This window comes from Hetaerina americana, unplaced genomic scaffold (assembly GCF_022747635.1).
Source record: "Hetaerina americana unplaced genomic scaffold, ioHetAmer1.1.p SCAF_132, whole genome shotgun sequence".
NCBI classification, from domain to species: Eukaryota; Metazoa; Arthropoda; class Insecta; order Odonata; family Calopterygidae; genus Hetaerina; species Hetaerina americana.
The window spans coordinates 306,679-332,522 of record NW_027286426.1 but is presented as its reverse complement, the minus strand read 5'-3'; the positions used below and the strand labels follow the sequence as shown (position 1 = coordinate 332,522).

The window sequence follows — 25,844 nt, the reverse complement described above, 5'->3', positions numbered from 1 at the left end:
CTCCAACTAGAAAATATTTTCATTTAAAACTGTTTTTGGTCAAAAATTAAAAGTTATTTTAAAATACATCACTCACTGTTAGCTTTCCAACATATCATTTACATTTTCGCATGGTGCATATCGTTAAGGTAGGTTTTGGATTGACAAAAGTTGAACAAATACGTATCAATTCGTCCCCTTAAAAACCCAACTTGACATCCAACAATACAAGGAACCCTCCTTCAATTAAGCATCAGTCTTTCCTTCCTTCCTTCCATCCAACATGCCTATGCTATTGTTACACCTTCCTCGTTTGCCAAACGGTCTCTCATCTATCGTAGTCTTCAACTTTACATCAAAATCAGAACTCTCTGATTCCATATATTCTGCCTCCTTTGGATTTTTAACAACAACCTCCTCTCCGCCCACAACATTCCTAGCATTTTCTCGTTTGTTTTCCTTTCTGTCCTTTTTACGTTTTTCATTTCTCTCCAGACCCAAATTTCAAAAGCCTCCATTCTACGCTTGTCATGTTGCTTCAACGACCATCTTTCCGCGCCGTGCAACGCTACGCTTCATATGAAAGTTTTAACGAGTCTTTTCATAACATCCTTACTCAACATCCCAGTCATCAACTCCTTCCTCCTGGTAAAAACTTCTTTACCTAACGCAATTCTTCTTCTTATTTCCCTACTGCTTTGACCATGTTGGTCCAAAGCAATTCCCCGATTGATGAACTGTTCCACCTGCTCTATTTCAAATACTTAAATTTAGCTTTCCTCTTGCTGGTAATCTAAAATATTTGAGATGTTTACATTTATTTTAATTCCATTTTTCTCATACTGACCTTCCAATGCGTTCAGCAATGTTTGCAACTCCTAGGTTGACTGGCAAACTAAACCTTGATCATCTGTAGCCAGATTTCATGAATTATCCACAAAATTTCATCCCTACAACAAGTTTTTCCGATACATATTTAACCGTTTCTCCCACATATACGTTGAAGGCACCAGACACTACTGTCTCAACCCGCTCCCTAGCACTAACCATTCCGCCTCTTCATCTGCCACTGGCACCTAAGACTCTCACTGAACAGGTGCAGGCTGCCTACAAATCACCTATATTCTGATTTATTCGAATCTTCTGCAATAAATTCATAAATTCTACCCAGTTTACTCTATTAAGTACCTTCTCGAAACTTACCAAACAAACAAATACATCCCGATTGTGTTATATGATCCTCTTGATAAGTGTCCTCGATGCTGACATGCCATCGCGTATGTTATTTCTTTCATTCAACTCAAACTTATCATCCTCCAAGAAATAATTTACCCTCCTCTCCATCTTGTTAATGATTATTTGAAACAGTTTGCTGGATGTGAGCTCAAAATCGTTGTTCTTTATTCGGCTGTGGCTGCACTTCTCCTTTCGGAACAGGAACTAGCATTGATTGATCTAATGAAATCTTTTGACCAAATTCCTCCACCATGAACGCCACATATTAGTCCATGAATAGTCATCATCCCTAAACCGTCAAGTATTTCCGCGGGATTTTATCTGCTCCCTCGGCAAGGTTTGATTTCAATATTCTTGATGACATTTCAATCTCCCCATTAACTGTGTCGTATTTTATCACTATAACTAAGCTTATTGGATCGTATGCGTATTCATTTCACCTCTCTTGAATTCTGGTAGTAGTAGATTTGGGAGAGGCGACCGACAGTTAAGGTCATTTGCGCCATTAGGGATGGAATGGAAAGGAAGGGTGGAGAGAAACTCGGCGTCGTCAATAGCCTTCTCTAGCTGAAAGACGCCAAGGGGTCCGCAGTTTAGCGTCCCATGCGACGGAATCCGTACTCGCTCAAAGTGCTCTCTACAAAGCCCCTCGAGTAGGGATCGGGATAAAATTGAAAAATATCTGCCGCCTTGAGGATGCGAACCCAGGCGCTCTCGGTGGAAAGCCTGTGAGTTAGCCGTCGCCCCATCCCGATCCCCCTCTGGAATCTTTCTTTTTTCATTTATTATTTTTAAAGTCATATTTGATTATTTCATGGATATTTCTAATTATAGATTCGATTCCAGGACTAAGTCAAATGGGGAGAGTGTAAAATTTTATTTTCTGGTTTTGTACACTTTACAAGTCTTGGATTATCTAATCCGATGTAAAAGATTTTCGATTTATTTATAATACATTTTCTCGCATAGATCTTGATTGGAGACGCGTCCTCTAAATTGTCTCCACTAAGGGACATGCAGCAACGCCAATGTTATTTTTATTGTCAGCTGAATTTTACTGAATGGCTTCTTATGACTGAATAATAAATTCAATAAAAATAATCTGCTTATTGCAACTGAAGTTGCTGAGGAATGTTGACATTTCGAGAGTTTAACTTCGTATCCAATATGAAACGGTGATGTATATGAATAACATTTAAATGCATTTTCTGTAAAATGTAATAAATATTTATTAAATAATGTAAGTCGAGAATACATTTTCTTAGTAGAAAATCAAATCTATAGTCCCTGGCGTTCGTTCAAATCTTTTTATTTCTTTATTTCTATTGAAATATGTTCGTTAAACATATTTCAACAGAAAAGTGGCACTGACCCTCAAATTTATTTAATATATACGTAAACAGAAATGACTCCATTTTTATAAATATGAGTTAAAATATTATAGGATAACCTTCGGCAACTGTTTACGAGTTACTTTCAAAGGTATTGAGCTGCATAAATTTAATTGGTAACTTTATCTCCAGACTGTCTCCAATGAGTGGCATAAGATAATGTCTGACAAACTGACATGGCTTTTATCTTCCGATCTGATTGCTCTAAAATTAGTTTTTCGTATAAATACTTATAATGATAAAGGAATATCAATCGATTGGAAGATACCTAAGTCTCAAATCCTGTACCTGACAGAATGTGCTTATCATAATGATTTCACATTTCTTAATCATTTTCCAAAATATTTTATTTTATCCACAGATATGTTTATTCATCTTTTTAAAAAAGGCGGCTTTTACTTTTAATTTTATATCTCTAAAATATAAAAAGTTAGTGTTTAGGAGTAAAATTTGAAATCAATTGACATTTAAATTTAAATATTGTACATTTTTCTCCCAGAATTTAAGTTTCCACTATGGGCAAAAAGTTTTGAAAAGGCTAATACACTTTGTAAACATTTTCAAAAAACTTCCGGCGGAAACTTTCCAGTCCTTCCTTGACTTGTTACACCATGGACGTACAACTTATTCTAGGATTGAATGTAGTCCAGTGTAATTGAAAGCAAATAGTAATCGTTCACGAGTACTTTTCCGCTCAGCCACAGACATAAGGGGTCCCGGGAAGCGACGTAAAAATTTCGCCTCGTCTACTTCTTGGAAAATTTCCGAGAACTTTCTTCAAGAAAAGCTGTTCCCCCATCTCTCCCTTAAACTGGTGCATTTTTCTTTACGCCTACGTACTAACATTCTCCCACCGTCCCCCAGAACCCGACCCCCACTCGCCCCAATGTCCTCCACCCTTCCTATCGCTCATATCTCCTTTCTGCCACCATAATATTTTTACCGGCCCCTTCTACCCAAACTCCCTCCCGAAAAATAGCATCCCCTTTAAGTAGGGAGGAGAGATCCCCACCCTTAAAACTCTTTCATACGAAACTTGCTCCATATTTTTTCCCACCACCACCCTCGCCCTTCACATCCCTCCATTCCTATCTCTTTCGAACTCCCTCCCCCGGCCACCTACACTCCCTTGGCGCCATGGTCGACACTCCCGCTTACCCCTTCCCCCACCTCCCGTTGCCCCTCATGACCCTCACACATGTCCCCCCTTCCACGAACTCCACACACTTTTTCCTCCCTTTCCCGCGGGGGGTTCGCCCCACGCCCCTTCTCCTCCCCCACGCCATTCCTCACCCCTTGCAATTTTTTTTGTTGCGTTAAAACCGTCAGCTTGGGAGAAAGTTGTCACCGGGTTAGGAGTTGAGGAATGGGTCCATGGGTGTGTAAGGGAGTCGGGGTTTATGGGGGGGATGGAGGGGTGTGGGGGATCGGGGGTCGGTTTGGGTACGCGGTGGTCGGGGACTCTTGAGTAGTCGAAGGGAAGCGGGGCGTGCGAAGATTGGTGAGGCCTGGGCAGGTTTTTGAGTGTCATTTAAGGGAAGCAAAGGGCCGGGGATGTTTAGCGACGGGAAGAAGCAAGAATTCGGACAGAATGGAAGTTGGGGGAGACGGAAACGGGGATGGGAGAGAGAGAATGGAAGCGATGAAGATGAAAATACGGGCGTCTCTTCCGACCACCGATTTGGGTGACGTGCTTTCCCCTCGCTAATTTCATAATGCGATGAGTGTATATTTTTTGTAAAGAGGTGACCCCGAACGCTATTTCGAGTTCGTTCAGAGGCTTTTGGGATTTTTCCTCCAATTTTCAATGTAATTTGCATGAGTTCTCCAAAATGTAATTCAAACTTTATACTGAGATTTATGTTAATAATATCCTGGGTGAGTAGTGCATCAGAGAATTGTATTACCTGAGTTATAGAGCATTAAAACACTGTCATTGAGTATTACCTAATTTTACGATGGTATGTAATGGGAAAGTATTTGAACGAAAAGTACGCATCATAAAGTCTCAACTTGCAAAAAATGAAACGAGAATTAAAATTTTAGTTTTTAAAAAACATTTATTAATCAAGATTGAATTACCTTTTCATTAACCTCTTTTGACCTTTCCGACCGTAACGTCACATTTGATATCATGATTTCATTATTTTGAAGTTATGACTTCTCATTAAGTTCTGTTATATTAATTTATCTAATTAGGTTTTTCTCAGAAATATAGCTTGTTTAAATAATGAAGTCTAATAACAATCCATTAGTTTCATTTTATCTCCTCCTTCCTCATTTTGCTTTAATGAAAGTATATAAAGGAAGAGAAAGAAATGCTGTGATGAAAGAGTAAGAGTATAGAATTATTAAAGTATAGAATTCAATGAGCATTCTGTTTCCAAATATTTTTCAGAGTATCGACATCTAATTCTGAGGATTCTTGGAGGCGATCATATTTACAGTATTAGATATATTAGACACGGAGTGAGTTTTATGACCCTTACGTGCACAAAGAAATACTCGCACCATATCCCCAACAGGCGTAACTGAAGTAGGAAAATAACTAACCTCAAGCAAGCTCCGTATCTCTGGAGAGTCCACCCGTTTTTGATAAGGCTGGGAAGAAATAAACCTCCGCATCGGCTTGGAGTGACCTAACCCTTTTTTGGGCGTTGGCTGAAGTGACCGGTGCGAGTTTTAGAGGGGGTAGGAGAAAAGAAATATATCCGGTATAGTATAAAGATTTATCGAGATCCATTGGGCGATAAGAAATAGCAGTTATGTAAGGAACCATGCGAGGTTTGGAGTCAGGGTTGGTAGTCGGAGAAGGCTTTTTGGAAAGGGGGCGGAGGCGAGGCGGGTGGAAGGAATAGGGGAACGGGAAGGAGGGGATGAAATGGGTAACAGTAAGGGTAGACAAGATTTGCACTGCAAAAGGGGAACAGGTCCGGTGTCCTCCGAAGGAGAGATTTTTTTACGACGCTAGATTGTCGTGGCGAGGTATTTTACAGCCCTTCCTCAAGTGCCTTCCGAAGTCCAGAAGGACCGCGGTGCTTTCGCTGCAGGCTGCACCCTGGAGGGAGACGGCGGAGGAAGCATTACCTCCCCGGTTATGGTGACACGTACCTCCTGCTCGGAGGTGCTTCAAGGCTTACGGGAAGTGGGGGTACTTCTCCGGATCATTACATGTTTTTTCCTCTTTAATACGTGGCATATTTTGAGCCCGGAGAGCGGAGAGTCCCTGTGCCACCACGTTTGCTGGTATGAGTGGCCAGATATTCAGGTAGTCCACCCAAGAACGGCTGACGCAAGAGGGAAAGAGTTTGAATAGCCGTCGAAAGTGTTCATGAAAAATGTGAGCTCCAAGTATGTACGTTAACCAAGAGGTGACGTTGCGTTTTATTCACTCATTCATCACAGGCTGCTTAAGTTTCGAGGTTTCGTTTTTACGGAGCGATCCTTAGCGAAAAACATGAAGACCCTCTCCGTCCTCCGGCGACCTAAATGGTGGTCCAATATAGTTGCATTAGTGGGATGCTTGAATGGATCGGAGGGAATTGGTAAAAGATTCCAAGAATGTAAGGTTTTTTTATTTTATATAGAGTTTTGTTGTTCTTTGGTAAATAAAATAAAACATTAACTCACACTGCTCATATATCGCATGTAACAAAAATGCGGGAGGGTTAATTTGCATAAAATTAAGATACAATCATTAGCGAAAATGATTTAGTACCAATGACATTTACGTACAATGCCATTTTGCTCTTTTATTGCTCTTGCTAGTCGATCTAAAAAATATCATTTTTGCTTGATATTAGATGATCTGAGACCCGAAGCAAATATTTTGTCATTCCTTTCTCAGCATGGATGTACATGTGTTATATGGGAACTGAAGAGAGTTTTGAGCTAATTGTGATACTCAATTCTCATTTGCTAAATTATTAGCGTGATTTAAGTGAGATATACAAAATGAAAGAAACCATAGAAAGCAAGTTGAGTGGCAAATTCCAAAGAAACTGCAGGAGATGCCGCAATAGTAACTTTTAACGGAGTCATTCGCTAATATGCATTACAATGCAACAATTTTCAGGGTGTAATAATTATTTGCTTTGACCGAGATTCGAACCCAGAACCCTCAATGTCCGGTCGAGTGCTTTAGCTAGTTAAGCTATCGATACGTCCTCTTCCATAAAAATTTCAGAGTTTAAGAGGACGTCTCGATAGCTTAAGCACTCGACCGGACCTTGAGGCATCCGGGTTCGAATCCCGGTCAAAGCGAATGATTTTTACACTCTGAAATTGTTGGATTGAAAAGTTGAGTAGCGGCTATTCTTAGGAAATTAGGAATGGGCACCAGTATAATTTGTAAAATATGTTCGTCAGCTATCTATGAAAAGGAGCATTAACGAAAGCATATTGTCTGCATTAAACTAAGACGCAGAAAAGTTATTGTTCTCATACATTTATGGCATTAAAAATGTGTAAACAATAAAACTTCCTCAGTAAAATCGCTGAATCCCTAACATAGATGCTATACCTCTGCGCCAGAAAATAGTTGCATCAATTATTAAGCCTAAATTAAGACTAAATTATTAAAAAACTAAATGTAATCCTTAATATTTTTCCACCCTGTTATTAAAGAATTATTGTCGTTTAAATACTATAAAAGTAAACAAAAAATGACCCTTTAATTATCAGACTTGTTTCTTGTCCTATTCATGTCCACAAGAATAAGTTGGGAATGATTTTTTTATATTATTTGATAGGTTTTTATAACAATAAAAATATATTTCTTGGAAACAATATACAGGCACTGACCGTCGGTCATTCATTATTTGTTATTATGGAACGAATAGTTTTCAAGTGGGTGCAATAAGGTAAGCAGTTAAATATATCTTTTAGAAAAGTTATTACGGAAAATTTTGGTTATTTAGTCTAAGTCAACTAATATTATTATAAAATTAAAATGTTTACCTCAATATGTATCTAAATTCATTTCAATACCTTTACAGGTGATCATTAGCAGTGCAAGAATGAAGTGCTTTCGAATCGGATACTTGATTGGTTGGTGAGTGACCTTTTAATTTCATTGTTCCTTTTGGGTTCCGCCCGTTTACTTCCAAACGGTTTCACATACTCTTGAACTCTCTCTTCCATACAATCGATTTATTTATCTGAACTTTTTTGGGAAATCATTTCTCATTGGTTCTGACCAGGCACTTTATAAAGGGCAGTTAAAAAGATTCATAATTCTAAGAAAATAATTTGAGTACCGGTATGATATTCTTAATTTTTGTCGTTCAAGCAGGTCTTTGATTGCTGAAAAATATACTCATGTCTCCCAGGGATATACGAGTATACATTAAAAAAAAAAAAAAAATATATATATATATATATATATATATATATATATATATATATATATATATATATATATATATATATATATATATAGCTAGCGTTTCCATGGCATCAATCAATATCAGAAATCATCTCCATAGTTACGGACTTTCACTGTGAAAACTGAAATCTCTTGAACATTTTGATTTAGCAAATTGTGAAACGACAGATTTAAAGCCAAGGAAAGATATCTGGATCTCCCGGTGCAGCGCCATGCCAACAAAAGTAAATTCCCCATACACTACACCCTACTTTATGTCTGTTATCCTTGAACCTTTAATGTCTACCTCTACAGCAATATCCTCCAATAACCGATATCCAGAAACACCATTATGCCGCCCCGCCCTCGGCACCCTCTCAGGTCTGCTCCCATCCGGGCAGCTAGCGCCCTTTCTCGCCCCATCACATCCCCCCAATACGGAGTTTCCATTACCGGATGGGACCATTCATTTTCCTCTCTCATTTTTCTCCCCATCTCCTTGCCCTCGAGACGAAGCTTGCATTTTGATTAATAATAAAAACTTTGGGCATTTTCAATGCCTTTTTATTTTTCCCCGCGCAAAAGGCTAAGATTATGACTAAACCGGTCCGTATTATTCGTAATTGATTCGAAAAAGCACCGATGAGCTTGATTTGTTTAAGGAAAAGAGTGAATTTTGGACCAGATGAAATTTTTTATGACTAAATACATTACTCTCTTTTTCACTATCGGCCATTGAAGACCAAGAGACGGTATCATATACGTAGAGCTATGATTTTTAATAAGTGTGCTGGATTCTTCGTTTGTGAATGGGTAAGAGGAAATTACTCTCTTGATGAATTCCTAAACTCCCACAGATATTTATTAAATATTCAATACGAATGTTGACAATGTTTTACTTGATAAGTTGTCATTATTCAAATGTCTCCAATTTTTTCTGAATATGAATAAAGTTAAGTTGTTCAACGAATTACGCTAATGTTTTTGGATAAAAAAGAATATCATATACTTACTGCGAATTACACAATATACAAAAATAATTATGCATAGAATAATAATAATTATTTACAATATAACGATTATTATACAATATTATTAATTCAGGAGTAAAACAATATCCCGCTAATATTGAATTGTAACTCTGGAAAAGCTAAATAAGCATCGTATCCATATGGAAGCATAATTTTTTTAAACTCCTATGCATGATGTTTTGGTCAATATTATTTTGAGTGTAGCTTTTAAAGGATTTACAAATCGCTTTTCACAATCAAATCTTTTGTGTTCGTTATTTTTGTTAAACTTTGATGGTTGATTCTGAACTCATTATTACTAAATCCTAATTGAAAAATAATGTTTTTTTTAGGAATGGTACTTTGACCTAGTTCATCATTTTAGACATTAGCTGACGTTGACCCTAAGCTAGTGTTTGGTAAAAATAATCTCTCGTGTGTTTTTTTGTCGATTTAGGCGAAGTTGATTAATAATAATATTCCATTTCTGATGCAGTCGTCGAAGAATCTAATATAATAATAAGATTTTATCATATTTTTAATGAACGGGGATAATTAATGAAAAGAGCCATTGATTTTTCAGAATTTGAAAGATTTATTCTGATATTGGTTATTCGGGTCTTAATAATCTGTAAGACAATCATGAAAGCAAAAAAGTATTTAATCGTGACCAGATTCCGCTGCATTGTAGCATCTTCAGGTAGAAATGCTGGAGATGTTAATGTGTAATGAAACCAAGTCGTGATTACATTTGCACGTGGAAGAGCAAAGGGGGTCTTGCAAATAATTATAATAATGGAGTTCCATAGAGCAGAGCTGGAAAAAGTATCTTTAATTCGAATAATGTGAAATACTTCAGTTCAGCACTTCGCAGAGTAATTGTGCTATTTTAAGTTTTATATTTGCCTTGTCAATTGACATAAATATCTCTTCATACACGAGTTTTTATCCGAATTCTCACTCTCTCATTACGAAGCTATCTAAATTCAATGAGTAATAACATCATCTGTTAATATTCGTCGTAAATAGTCGTTGTCTACATCTGTATCAACCCAATGCAATTGCAAGCCGCCGAAAGGACGTATGGCGCGGGGTGGAAGGGTAACTGTCATATGTGCACAATTGTTCATTCCTGCAAGAAATATATGTATTTTAATGTAAATTACTTCATGTACTAAAAGAGTACTCGTAGAGATACTCCGATACCTACATTATGCAATCATTGATTTAATCATTAAATTTTGCCTATGAATGGCATATTCGAACGTCTTGCTTTGATTTTGTAATAAAAAATTTTGTAATAGAGGTAAATGACGAAATAAATGCGTGCAAAAGAGAAAATCGCTAATAAATTCGTAAATTTAAATTTAAAATACACATGTAATAATGAAATTGTAATGGTTGTAACAAGTAATTTTCTCTAACTTTTCATATCTGCACCTTAGATAGAATCATCCAGAAGAATCCTACATGATTATACAAAAAAAAACGACCCACTTTTGCAGAAAACCGCGGAGTATACGACTCATTCGAAATTATGGCTAGATACTCAGCTGGTGTTACTATTTTATTCAACTATATGCATCTTCCTCATGCAGTTTTCTTATTTTTTAAGTATAATTTATTTGGTACAGTCTACCGATTATGCATAGGCTTACTATTATTGAAACCTTTTTCACATTTTCCTTAGCTTATAAATATTTTTCGCAAGCGCAGAGTACTATGTCAAGTACAATGAGTTCACAATGCCATAAAATGCGATAATATTCATACTGTTTGCTCATGACTATAGAAATGAAGATAGCGTATATCTGCTAACTTGTCCACATCGGCTGAAATTTCATAACTCAACTATTCATCAATAGAGTTCCATTTTCTAAACATTGTTGCTTAAATCCGATTCGCACATGCCTCGTGCTTAAGCCACCATTTGCAGCACAGTTTCCTCTGTACGTGCATCCGATTGCGGTAGAGAAATAACACATGTATTTAAACTTTTATAATCACTGTGGTACTACTATGGAGTTGTGCGAATATCATTTAGTTCGATGCATTTAATGTATCGAGCGAAATGTTTTCTCTAACTCCAAATATTTGAATGCAGTAAATTATAACTTAACATATTCATTACTATGTTTGTTTTTTTTTGAATTTTCAGTCCCGCTTTGCTTCAAGTCTAAAATGTTTTTAGAAAAAATTAAATTCTAGAGTTTCTACATTCCTGAAAGTGGCGAAATTCTCCGTGTTTTCATTTTTATACAAGGAACATATTTTTACCACTCGATGATGTTTACCGAACCATTATCGACCTCACGTTTTGCCAAAACCGAAAGGATATATTCCACGCATTTAAAATTCAGCACCGCCGGAATTGCTTTGAATTCCCGGGCACAAGGAAAATTGCCCAACTGTATTGCATAAATAGTTTTACTCTGCGTTGCATTCATGTTTGTCGGCATTTGAAATTCCTGTGGCCCTGCAATGGCAATAACGTTTCGGAGGCCAACAATAACCGTGGGGGACCTTTGTATCGCCATATCTTTGGTTCCGTTACTTAACAGTGCCCATGACTCTATACGGTCGCATCCGCGATTCTTCCGATGCTCTGAAAAGGTAATCTTTTCCGTTTGTTTTCTTCCCGGGACCAATCACACAAATTCCGCTCAATGGCTCCCCAAACCCTCTCCGATGCCCTTTTGTTCGAAGCCTTTTGTGACGCATAAATCGGTCTTCGGGTCCCCACAGTTATGGAATTGCGGGGAATTGCAAGGGGGAGAAGAGAAGCATCGAACCGGTAGCAGAGAAAATGTGTAGTGGCCATTTGTTGGCCAATAGCGGGATTGGGATTTCAGGGCATCGTTGAGAGGGGCAGGAGGAGTGGCCCTGGGGAAGGAGGTGAGTGGAGGTCAGGGGATTCTAGCTTTTCAGTGCCTGTGAAAAATTCTCTGATGGGAATCCTGGAGAAAGATGACCTTGATAGTGGAGGAACGCTTTTAAAGATGTCCATATCACTTTGGAAGATAAATTTTCTTATTATAATTTCCACTGATGGATTGGAAGTCTATTGGTTAGAAATTTTGGTTACTAACAACAAATTCCCGTTTCAAATCCTTTTGATTCTTCCGTGTGCAATAAGTTAAAGCCAGTCTGTATTATTTTCAGTGTAACACAGCTTCCTGAATAAAGTCTATAAACTTCCAGCCTTTAAAAGAAAGAGTTAAGTTTGCTTGTTAATTTGCTTTCAATTAGGTGTAACGCAGCTATTTAAATGGTTGGTTTAGTATTATTTTGGGATGATTTCAGGTTATTTTGTTATGCATTTAAAATGGACGGATTAGAAAACAAGCGAAGAGGTAATATGAATGGTGGGGAGAGGAGTGAATTGTTTGGAGAATTCCAAAGGAGGCAGAAAAAGTGGACGCAGAAAATTTTAGTTGGCCATGGAATTCTGAAGACTATGATAGAGATGATGCACGTTATGCCAGAAAGGAACGAGTAGGACAAGATAAGCTGCCCTGGATTGAGGGAAGGATTGAACTTTGTGGATTTAAATAAGGGTTTATTATTGTGTAGGCTGTGCCATGCTGGGCAAGACTAAGAGATGTAGGGATATTAAGCTTGTGTCCATCCAAAACCTACCAAACTCAGTAGAAAGCTTGGCCAATGTTTATAATTCCTAGACTAATAAAATTTTAGTGTTAAATTTTAGTTTTTGACTGACACTTCAATTATTGTCAGGAAATAATTTATAGCGCAATATGTAACGTAAGGTGGATGGCGTTTCCCCAGATCTTCTTTTCCAAAATATTAGTGGTTTCAATGACATGCTAACATGTTGATAAATTTATCGGTCTCCTAAGGCATTGTCTTGATAATAAAAGGGAATGCTTACTATTACTCTGAAATGGTTCAACATTTATGCAACATGGGCGGCAATATAATAAATGCTAAAACTCATAATCTAACCCTATTCTGATATTCTCTGCTTTTTAGAAAAAGTAAATACCATATTTCGAATTAAGCTGAAGAATTCTCTAATCATGATCTAGTTCACGCTGAAACGCAAAGGAAAATATTAAAATATTTTCATTCGTATCACTTTTTAACATCTCAGAATATTATTCATCTTAGTTATCATATTATCTCGAGAGGTGCAAATAGCTTTCATATTTTCAAGTTACAATTATCCCAAAGCATTTTATATCTTTTAACTCCTTAGAGGATTATTTGCAGGAAATGAGCGATAAGATCACATAAGTTGATTAAAAATAACTAATTTCCGGTGAAATTTTAGCCGCACCAATTTCCTGTCTACTCCCCAATCTCATCGATAAACAAGTGAAAAATGAAAACGCGCTTCTTCTATTAACCTGAATGAATCGTTTTGTTAAAGTAAAAAGTGTCCTGGAGAGTTTTACAATCAAATATTTTGCTGGAGACTAGCACAAGAGTTTTCTTGTTTCTAGTTCGTCTGCCATCTTGTTACAAAGGTACAAAGGCTGAAGTTTAATCCCAAAACTGTATTTCACAAATTCAAATCGAAGAAGTCATTGAACCTGTGGGCAAGTTAGATACTTTTTAATACGTTCAGCTATATCAAAGATGCGTGTAAGATAAAATTTTAAAATCCATCATCTGAGAGCATTAAATGAAATATCTTTTTGTTGAAGTTAGATTTTTTTTGGATAAAAATGATTTACTATTGAAGGTGTAACACTAATATTATTTTACTAATTGGGGAAGTAACTGCAACTGAACAAAACTACCTCTCGGTAGGTCATCTTTAACCAACATGTAATTATGGTACGATGTATTTTTACTGAAAAGACAAAATAAAGCACTATGAATAATAAAGGGAGATCTGTGTTATATTTTATCTCATAAAAAATATCATAAATGCATAGATATTATCAATAGGACTAGGCACTGCTTTGAACATAGAGTGTGATTAAATTCAAGGGCTAATATCTTGTGATTAAGCAAGCTCGAAGGATTTTTCCAAGTGACTGATTGAGTTTGAATATCATTTTGCGTGTGCTTGTATTTTTTTCCTTTAATGCCCTTAATCTGTCAATGTGACGTCACTTATCTGAGTCCTTATACCCTATTTGTCTCCCCCGCATAGGTCCTCCATTTGAGTTTTAGTTTTGCAGCTGGCATTTAAACTTATATAATACTCTAGGACTATGTGGTACGAAATAAATTTGTGAAAACTATAGAAGGATAAGGTCTATAAAACGGATATGTAAAACGCAGTTATTTATGACTCACTATCTTTTAATTACGTTCAAGAGAATTTACGAAAGAAGGAAACACGATTACTAGAATTTACCTGTTCTACACAATATGCTTCAAAACTTATTCATAATTGTCTATGGTTTATGGTGATGTCGTGAAGAGGGTTTGTTTTCAGAGGTAAATAGTTTAAAGTCTACACAAAATCTGTATGCTTGCCTAATTGGATAGTGCGCAATGAATAGGAGCTATATTGGTAAACAATGGTGGGAAACAATTAGTTGCGCGACTCGGTTATTCAAAGATGCAGATGGGAGCATTACTGACCCATCACTTATAGGCTGAATGTCAAATTAAAGATTAAATCCCTTACATAAACTGTAACTAGGTCCTACGACGACGAAAACAATCGCTAAACCCGTCTTTTCATTGTAGGATAGCTCATGGAAAATAAGATTGGAGAGAATAACTGGGGCACTGAAATACTTAAAATGCCAATTTTCCCGCAGACGGAAGGGATCAGACTAATATCCAAAGAGATGGAACGCAAATCTCTGTCACGGAAACTGACTGGAAATTTTTAGAAGTAGCATTATGCGAAGGAGATGGAAATAGATAGTATCGTCAAAAACAAAATTTTTCTCCACAAGCCTCGTGGGATTAATGGGCGCACCCTAAGCCGGGGTCCCTACTTTTCCTTCCTCCGTGAGCCTGTGCCACCCTCAGCCACGCCGATGCTTCTCAATGGCCCCCCTTATCCGGGGTAGGGGCTGCCCTGATTTGAATACGGCCTAGGAGTAAGGAAGGCCAGCCCCAGTGAGGAGGCATGGAGCGCGCGACGGGTGAGATTGGGAGGAAGGGAGACGAGGGGATGATTTTCTTCGGGAGGCAAGGGAATTTTCAAAGGTTTTTCGGAGAGATTGGGAAGGATGGCAAGGGGGAGGTTGGAGAATGGAGGCTCGGGAGGCCGATCCGTGCGGAGGAGGGAGAGAGAGGAAGGGTTGAAGGGGAGGGGGAAGGGTCCATCCGGGAAACGATGGGGTGGGAAGCATTCGAAAGGGTAGTCCGCAGGGAATTAATGCGTGTGCCATTCATCCACCGAAATTGCCGAATAAAATGAATGCCTATTTTCAGGCCATTACTTTTTCCGACTCGCGCCTTTTTTTCCACGTCCCATCCCCCCCTTTCCATCCCTCCCCACTCTCCCACAATGCATTCACAAATCTCCCCTATCCCCCCTCTACATCTTCTCCGTCTTCTCCAACCCCCCCTTCCCAACCCGTAGTCCAATCGCTCCGAATTCCGCCTTCCTCTCGCGCTCTCCCCCCTCTGTCCATGCACCAAATGCTGGTTTCCGCATTATTACTCCCTTACAATCCATGGCTGTTTTTTTTCCTTCCTTCTCGATCCTCTTGTGTGAGATTTTGATTCCTTCTTTCCTGTGACTTCCTCCTTCCTATGAAGTTCCGTCGTTTTATATCCCCACTTCATAGACACACACCAGCGAGGCGATTTATGGTGCTCTCTCTCCTTGAAATGCATATCCATGGCACTTGTATCGTTCGGACTTCTATTAGATTAATCCGATGTATTCTGGATGGTGTTGCTTTTAAATCGTGCTTATTATTCAGGCATTTTCTTAAGCTCCTTAAAAATTATTAACTCACAGAAAAGATAAATACCTTAGCACATTATAATATCTCTTGGAATAAAAGGCTTATCCTTTCCAATTGATCTAAAACAATGTTTCCTGTTATTTATGTGACATTTATGATATCAGTCATTGTAGATTAACCTTTTGTAATGTCTTTCTGAATTCAATGATGTGTTTGTGAAATTTTCATGGAATCATTTCTTTCGATACTCTTGGAGTGACTCACTAAAATCATGAGTGAACAAAAGTTCAGTGTCACAAAATGTGAGAAAATAATGTTTGACGTGCAAAATTAAATAAAATAGTGTTTGTGTTAAAATTAGTCATTTTATTATCATTTCGTCTCGTTTAAAGAATTAAAATTTTTATCGCAGTACTCGCCGTATTTTATAGCTTTGATGGATTCATTAAGGATATTGAAATGCATTATATTAGAGGTAAATTATTTCATCGCGATTTAAAATATATAGAGATCTCGTCACACGAACTTTTTAGATACCATAAATAGAATATGGGATACTTCATATAGTTTTCCATCAATATGTAATGTATGCCAAATTAGAAACTTTAGTATTCATGTGTCAAACACAGCTTTTTCGACGAATATCTAATGCTGAAGTGATAATGTTGATGCGGGCAATTAAAACGACTCATAATTATCTTAAATTATTATATTATCCTTGGCTAAACGTCGATCGTACTTCAAAAACGTATTTTATTCCGAGTCCCTGATCCACTGCGTCCCTTCAATTTCCTCTACCGCTCCCACAATTCCCACTTCATTTTCCTTCCCTTCGTGTCCCGTTCTGTCCACTCACTCGCTCCTATTTGAATGGACTAATGGATGTTCGTTGTCCATTTGGCCGTTACCGTTTGGCCGAGTAGAAATTAAGCTCAGCGAAAAATATATTGGCAGGCCGTCAATGGAATTTCCCATTGATTCGTATGCATTAAGAGTCATGATGCACTCTCTGTGGCCAGGCTGACATTTTCCACGATCCTTTCAATGTCTTTGCTTTTGAATATCATATTTTTAAAATATGATTACTCTTGGTACCTCCACAGGAATACTAATGTTGAAAGGTAGGATTCATAGGTCAAGATGGCTTGTCATAGCTTTAAACTATATTAAAAATGAGCTTCCATCATTGAAAAAATATTTCGTGCTTAAAATCCGCCCTTTTACTTCAAATTAGCAGCAAATTTTGATTTGAAAGCGGTGATAACATTTTTATGGTGGATAAATATTTTTGCTCTCGAAATTTAATTGTTTTATCAAATATCAACGTAAGTTTCCTTATTTATTTCCATATGAGATCAGCATTAGTTGAAGTCGTTAGGATTAACAAAGAGTTTAATCATATCACTAATATCATTTTAGGAACGTTAGTTAATATCATTTTAGGAACGATTCTCATTATTTGGGCACATTTCTGCTTCCGTACGGCACTTTGTAAAGCCCAATATATTTTAATAAATATCTAGCATTCATACATTATGTGTGTAGACAAATAAATGCAATGATAATCCTCTTCAAGTGTGCCCATCGTTGCTTTAACGCTGTTTAGTGAGACCGCTGTTCCCATTTCTTTAATTCAGCCAATAGGTTGGAAATGGATAGAAAACTGAGGTTGGCACATTAATTGCCCTGGAAATAAGTTCAATTTACAATCACTTGTTCAGGAATATTGATTAGGATTTTAGTTACTTTGATAAAATTTAAATGTACTAAAATTGTACCCTATTCTTAATTTTGTGAGTCACTTCCTTGAAATGCAGACGTTTAAACTGCGCATGAAGCGTTACTAATTATACTAGTTTTGCATTTATATTGGTGAACGTGTTGAATAAAATTTTATTCCTATTATCGATCCATTTGTTACCTTTTCGAGAGAAATTTTAATTTTATAAACTATTTGATCCACGCACCGTCACCATTAGAGGAAGTCACCATAGATGAGGAATCAATTGCCATTTTATAAAGAATCCGGTCACGGTTATTAGAATTCAATCGGCATAGAGAATGATCCTAGCTGGGGGTTCTCTTTTACAAATCGGCTACATACCCCGCAAAATTCGTCAAGTCCCAATCCTGACATGGACGCCACACCAAAAAAAAATAATGGAGAAGGCGACTCCCCACCCCTGCCCCCGCTGCACCGAAGCGAAATGTCTCGTTCCCATTCGTGTGACGTCGAAGGGCCCAGGATATTCACCTTTAAACGAACTCGAACGATGTAAAGGCGAGACAGTGTCTGAGCAAAAAACCAGAGTGATAGCGGCGGCAACGGTGCGGGCAGTAAGCCAACTGAAGGGGCAATCGAGCAGGGGTCTCCCGCTAAAACGTGGGCGGATCCCAAAAGATGAACTTATCCCATCCGTGGGGAGGGACTCATGATCCTGGCACCCACTTCGCTCTTTGCACATGATATCATTCTGAGAGAAATTCACCATGAGTAATTATATCTTTGAAATATTTTAGCGGATTATTGTTCTTTTATCATAAATAATATCGAAAATTTCGATAAATAAACGAATGAATGTCTTTAATTTTTGGAAATGTTGAGGCTTTTTAGTTCCTTGTTTTGCCTTCTTTAACCTCTTGTCTCACTAAGAAGCGTATTTAAATTAACTGCCGTTTCACTACGAATATATGTGTGGTAAAAATATAGAATTAAAATAAGGAATATGACATTACGATCAAAGAGTAAAATATTTAATAAATAAAATTCCACATATACTTCGTGGTCAAAAGTAAAGATATTTAAAAAGGTGGAATTATGAGGACAATAGTGGGGGTGTAATGATTGGCAATAGGCTATTAATAAATCAATGATGAGCGGAGCATAGGAATTCATGTAATCAGACATAGTTTTTCAGAGTACGCACACCACACTATAATTATCGTTTGAAATTAAGTAGGTATTCAAGGTTCTCTCTAAAATTTTTGTAGACATACTTTCACAAATGATAAATGTAGTAAGTCTGAGCACCCAAGTTAAAATGTGACTTATGAGAATCTTTTTTCCTATCACTTCAAAGTCCCGATTAAGCAACAATCCATTGTTGGAAAAACATTTATGGGTTCGAAAAATGCTTTTAGTTAAAAGCGCTTCGGATAGTAAAGATATTGACCACTTTAAATTCTGCAAGACTTATATTTTAAATAAATACAGTGGTGTAAGTTTAAGTATCTCGAAAATTGGGATTTTAAAAATTTGGTGGTCCGACGGCACAAAAGGCACAAAAAGAAACGAAAAGATTTAACCCGTATGAGCCCACATTTAAAAATTTCAATTCTTTTTTATTTTGATAACAAATTCATTAACTTTGATGCCCTACACGACATACTCGTACTTTAAAAAATTTGCAAAAACTGGGGAATGAGAAAAACTGAACTCAGATATGAGAGTTAAGAAAATTCCGAAAAAAATTAAAGTAGTTGTGTTTAAATCTACACGTATTGTTTCTTGTTTTTATATCGTTAAGAGAATCTTAATTTTTTACATTCAATTATTTGAAGAAATATATACCATAATTTAAAGCACTTGTGTGATCACATATACGGGAATCACTATGCTTAACGTGAAATCTTTAGAATTTATGCATGAATTGCATTTCTGCTGGCAGTTAACGGATGTAAACTTCGAAATATTTGCAAGAAATTAAAGTAACTAAAGTGGAAGTGGAACATCCTATCATCAGAAAGTATCTTTTGAAATATCAGCGTCTGATGTGCATTAAAAGACAAATTCAAGGAATGCTGAGGAGGCTGATGTATTGATTCAATTTCCCGTGCAATTAAATTCAGGGTAACTGGCCGAAGCGTCGCATAACGAAAGGCTGACACAAAAGGAATATACAAAAGTAAAATAAAAACAGATAAACTGAGCTTTGGAAGGAGGAACTGTTTCACACGGGGATAGGAAGTAGTTAAAAAACTACATGTATTAAAGGGATAGCAAGGATTTAGTCCGATTGCAAGATGATGACACACGTAAAGAAGAATATTGAGAATTCTTATCAAAAGTCATTCTTCAGCTGAATATTTTTATTTACTGTAATAATTTGTGTGACATAAAATTTATTGAATAGATGAAAAAAGCAGAGAGTCCCATTATCTTTAAAGATAGTTATCTATATATTTTCAAATACATAATAAGTCTGAAGAGCGCACTATACATAACGTTGCGACAGCTTTTATTTTTTATTATTCTACAACATTCCAATTGCCATAAAGTTCAATGCTTAAAATAAAAAAATACCCATTTCACTAATCTATAATGCTATAGTTTGAAAACTAAAAAAGATATTACAATTAATTTTATGATAATAAATTTTAACAGGCTTGCGAACAAATTAGCAAAGGAACTGAAGGACTTTAAGACAACAAGGAAGTTACACTCGAAATACAAAAAAAACTTTGAAAAACGACAATGGAACGACTTGTGAAAGTGGACAAAAAATACTTAACACATCGTAGGGAAAAAAGAAAGTAATGCAAATCGCCTTAATAAATTTCAAAAGAAAAATTCTGTGCGATTACTTGGAAAATGACCCCTAGGCGTTCTGGGCATACATTAGGGAATAGAAAGGAAAATGTCCAACCATAGAGTCCATAAATAGCAAATATGGTAATATACATAGAGCTAGCAATTGAAAAGCGAATGTTTTAAATAATTTCTTTCAATATCCGTACACTAATGACATAAAGGCACCCAGTGAAAGCCGCGTCACACCTGTCGCAAATATGATAAGGATGACATTACAATTACGCTCGAAGAAATCACGAAACAACTCCTACATATGAAAAGTAATAAATCACCCGGGCCAGAGGATATTCCTGCAAGGGTACTAAGAGAGCTCATGACCAAGATTTTGATTTTTTTAATACATATTTAAAAATCGATTTCAGAAGGTGTCGTTCCCCTGGACTGGAAAATAGCCAACATCACATCTATTTTTAAAAGCGGAAATAAGCAAGACCCCAGTAAATACTGACCAAAACCCGTTAATCTACCTCTGCTAAAAGGTGTTGGAATATATTGTTGTTAGCACCGTCATGACATTCTTCAGCACTCACAACCAATGAGCCAACATACAACACGGATTCAGAAAGGAGAGATAATGTGAAACAAAGTTGGGACTGTAAATACACGGCGTTTTACAGTCGGTGGAAAGAAACAAACTATAAGATGCGATATCCTTGCATTTCAAAAAGATCTTTGATAAAGTCCCACACGCTGAAGTGATTCTCAAGTTGACTGACCGCAAACAAAGGGTAGTGATGGATGGCTCAAGCTCTAATTATGTCCAAGCCCGGCATCCCTCAGGGTAGGGTCACTGGGCCACTGCCATTTCTTATGTACATTAATAATATCACCAGTAAAATATAAGAAGCAGCATAAGATTCTTTGCCTGTGGCACTGTAATATACAGGGAAATAGCGAATAACGCACATGTTGAATCTCTAAACACTGACTTAAAGAAGAATGGGGGCTGGAATTAAATACAAAAAAATGTACCGTCATGCATTTCTTAAACAATAGGAAACACAACCAAACCTTACCAATTTACACACTCCGAGGTGTTCTAATGTGTGCCGCGGATGAAGTAAAATACTTGGGGGTCACCCACTGGATATTTCTTGGGGAAAACATACTATACCCACTGCTTGTGGAGGGACGCTAAAAACGCTGGAATTTGCCAAACTTATATTTGGAAGGTGTAGCGACGAAAAAGGGACGTAAACGTTCTATTTATCTTTAGTAAGGTCTCACATTGGGTATGCGTTGAGCGTTTGGGATTCATGTCAAAAAACATTAATTACAGGACACAATGGGGCAATTACCGGGCGATTGAATAGGGCACAGAGGAAGGCCGCTATGTTCGTGAAAAACTCGTACCATAGGACATTAAGCGTCACACGTTCAATACAGAACCTGGGGTGGGAACCTTTAGATATATGAAGACTCGGGGCTAGATTAAACTTATTATAAATATATAAAACTTGTGGTTTTGGATCCGACATTGATGATATAATTAGGCCCCTTAATGATATTGGTTAGTCCGACATTAGCTATTACATTAGAGAGTTAAATTGTCGAATTGATTGATAAAATTATTCGTTTTTCCCGCGGACTATTCGCGACAACAATAAAAGGGGGAACATCTAAGAAAATAATCAGTACAAGCTGTCTAAAAAGGGGTATACAATATTAAATTCCCACAAAACACTATCCAAATCTGGCATCCTAACGCCTCCTGCCATGCGCCCATGTGCTAGGTGGGGTGTAGGCGAATGTACATAAAGTCTATGGTATTTCTTAATTGTCCGTCCGGTATGCATAGAATACTAACCGGTAATAAGTGTCTGAATTTCATATGTGCCTGCCCTCTTTTAATTTATTTTCTTGTCCTTTGTTGTTTAGGCATACGAATAGCTGCTAATCATATTGTGATCGAAATACATGTATATGTAGGCATATTGTATGATTGGCGTTCGGTCGCTCCCTTTCCACGCGGTTTTTGGTGGATCGCGGTGTACCAGGTGCATGAGGGAGTAGAATGAACGCATGTAGAATGGCTGGTGACCTACCACTCCCTACCCTATGCCCTTGCAACGGCTTGCGGGGTATTATGTAGATGTAGAAAGATTAATAGCAACATTTGTGCATTTAATAAGGACAATTACCTTCGGTACACGCATGCAATAAAAACTACAAGCTAATTTTGTTTCATTTTAACTTTTCTGGAGTCACGCGTGAATTAGGCGTTACAACTATGTTTTTTCTTTGTCAGTTCCTTGCAAAAATATTATCACATGGCGTTTTACTGGTTAAAGTAGAATTTAGATGAACGCAGTCTCTACAGCGATACAATGATGCATTTCCTAGGCTCTCCTAACCAAACCCAACCTAACATCCAACACCACATTAAGTCCATCTTCAACTCGGCATAATTCCTACCTCCATTCCGTTAATCATCGCTATCCAATTTCTACCCCTTCCTCCCTTGTTTAACATTTTCCCCTCTATAGTAGCCTTCAATATCCCATCGAAGACAGTGATAGAGGAAAGAACGTTAGGAAACGATGTACTGAGATGAAGTATCATTGGTGTCGATGGTATCTAGGCAGCAGAGAAGGAATGGGCTGAAGCTAGGTGTAATTGTGACACTGGAGTAGGGGTAGGAAGCAACTTCAATTCATGTTCGAAACTGTGCGTTGAAGTGTTAAATATAATTAGTGTTAGCACTCTACGGTAATTATGGTTACTTTAAGCAAGGAGGAGTAAATCGTGTAACAATATTAAAGTCCTTATTTTAGGTAGAAAGGTTAAACTATACGTGTATTCTGTTTTCACGTTATTAATTATACTTCCAAAAGAACCGATACTTCGGTGGAAATCGATGCATTGTTTCTTGTCCCCGATCGACTAGGTTCACTTGTACCCCATTGTTTATATAATTCGGGGTTAACCTGCATGTTTGATACCCTCACGGATACATTGGCAAACACAGTTGACGGCAGTCAGTGATGGGTAAGTTAGCTGTCTCATGATTCGGTAGCGTTCAACCCAGCAACCATAGGGGAAACAAAACACTACTTGGATGATCTCGACGACGAGAGAGGAAGTTACGCATGGTCTGTGGTAGTAGGTGAATGAGTTAAAACGGTTGAAGGAGCACTTCAGGGGAAAGAAATCCATTTGATATCCCACTCCGATGGCAGGTTGAACTGATTTCATGCAGTTCTCTCCCCCACCCCCACCTCACCACCACCTTTCGGTGCTTCCCCCCCGTTCATCCCTAACGGCAGGCCAAGCCGTAGTGGGTGATATATAGGAGCAGGGTGGTGGAAAGGGAGGCATGTGGAGGTGGGGAAAAGTACGCAGGGGAACAAAACAAGGTTTTATAAACGGACACCGTCATTTAGTGAGCCGGGCATGGCGCAGCGAGGTTTGAAAGCTCTACTTCTGCTGCGCTTTAGTGCTCCTCGATTTTATTCAATTTTTTTCCGTTGCCCACGTTTTATTTGCTCCCTTGGTTTTCTTTCAACTAGGTCATATAATAAACGGTTGATTAGTGACCAAAATTGATGAAGATGGCAACGCTGTTTGTCATTTAAAAATTATAAGTAAATGTAAGGTTAAAAAAAATTATATTTTGATAAACGTGTATATAAATATCCATATGTATGTAGAAAAATATATCATACATTGGATTACGTACTTCAACTTTATATTCTCTCCATATTTATGCATTAATATATGTATCATACATTATTTAATTACCGCAATACTATTACTCACTCAATAAGCTTATAAATGCAGTATTGTGAGCATATATGCCTACGAAATTATCGAAATCAGGCGTGGTATCCTAAGCGGTCTTATAACTCTAAATAACATGGCCGAAGATATAAGGGCCGTCAAGGGAAGACATTTTTACGCAAGCGATGATTTTTTTCTATGCGTAAAGGTGTATTGATAGTCCCTCTTCAAATTGTCGCAAATATATTCTCTTTTTTTCACATTTTTTTGTATTTTTTATTTGGGATGCAATGTATGCTTCCTTATCTTAAATATTAGCAGAAATATGTTCACGATTCTTTGTGATTGTAAAATTTTATATCAGAATTATTATAGACATGAAAGGACTATATATATAATTGGTAAGTCAACATGATGCTGTGAACGAAAGAAGTGTATTTTTTTTTAAAGTCGGGCAGAATTAATATTTTTCTTGGACAGTAGTACAGCTAAACTGTGATAACTTTTTCCATTTAAAATAAATTTTTTGAAGTTGAAAATATAATGAAATATTATCGAAAAAATATAATTAGACATTTTATTTGATCCACCTAATATAAATAACCAAACGGTTTAAAACGGTTACCATTAATTTCCCTTGCGAAAATGGTGACGAAAACGGTTGTATTATATTTTTTTTAATTTTCAATGAATATTAAAATGCTTCTTCATGTCAAAGGTTTGGTGTGCCTCTACTTTATTGCTAAGAATTAAAAAGAAAAGATTTCTTTCTTTCTCTGAAGCTCCTTTCAAAACTTTGTGGCCGAAATCAAGGCGCTTGAAATGGAAAATCATTTATGATAATATAATTAAAGAGGTATGGGTAGTAATTTACTTTTTTTAAATATCCAGAGAGTTTCGAATGTAACATTGAATGAACGGGTAGGTGGATAGAGAGTACCGAAAGACGGCAGAAAATGAAGGAAAGGCCAATCACAATATGCTTATTAAATATGGATAGAAATATATAAGGGAAACGTGGATTCCTCGGGGAATGACTGAGGGTGAGAGACGGTTCAGGGCTTAATTTGCAAAGTTGATGGCAAGAAATTTGTTATATTTTCTACTTTACTCTCTATTATCTTTAGAAGGCGTAAAATTAGAAAAACTATCGCTACCACACATTCTACCCATGAAAAATCTTTTACAATGCAATAAAATTTTTGATGTAATTTATTGAACTAATTGTTCAAAACGTTTATAAAATGTTTAAGGGAGCATAAATTAATTAAAAAATTCTTTGAAAGGCGTTTAGATTTTCAACAAATAATGATTAGTTTTGGTGCAGAATCCAGTGCTGAAATTGAAAATATTATCATAATTTCGAATTTTATGATAAGTGATGCCAAAAGATTATCTGATAGATTTATCAAATTTCAGGATATACTAATTATTCGTTTCTTGTAATAATTATACGAGGGTCATCCGGAAAGTAGTACCCGTTCGTGAAATAAAGACACAAAAGTAAATATTAACAAACATAAAAAATTTTATTTGAAAGAGGATACTTTAAACTACTTCTCAACATAATCTCCAAGCAAATTAAGGCATTTGTCATAACGTGTGACAAGTTTCTGTATTCCTGCTGCATAGTCCTTCGCCGCCAGCTCATTGAGATACGCGAGGGACCCATCTTGCACAAATTTTTGCATAATGCAGATG

The 25,844-nt window shown here is 37.0% G+C and overlaps 1 long non-coding RNA gene across 1 annotated transcript in view; it reads left to right on the top strand.

Annotated features, from left to right (window-relative positions):
• Positions 1 to 7,612: 7,612 nt before the first annotated feature.
• The window catches only part of LOC139686195 (uncharacterized), a 246,452-nt gene continuing 228,220 nt past the window's right edge, over positions 7,613 to 25,844 (top strand). Inside the window, exon 1 of the long non-coding RNA XR_011700322.1 lies at positions 7,613 to 7,659. This is a non-coding gene — a long non-coding RNA (uncharacterized lncRNA). The remainder of the gene's footprint in view (positions 7,660 to 25,844) is intronic.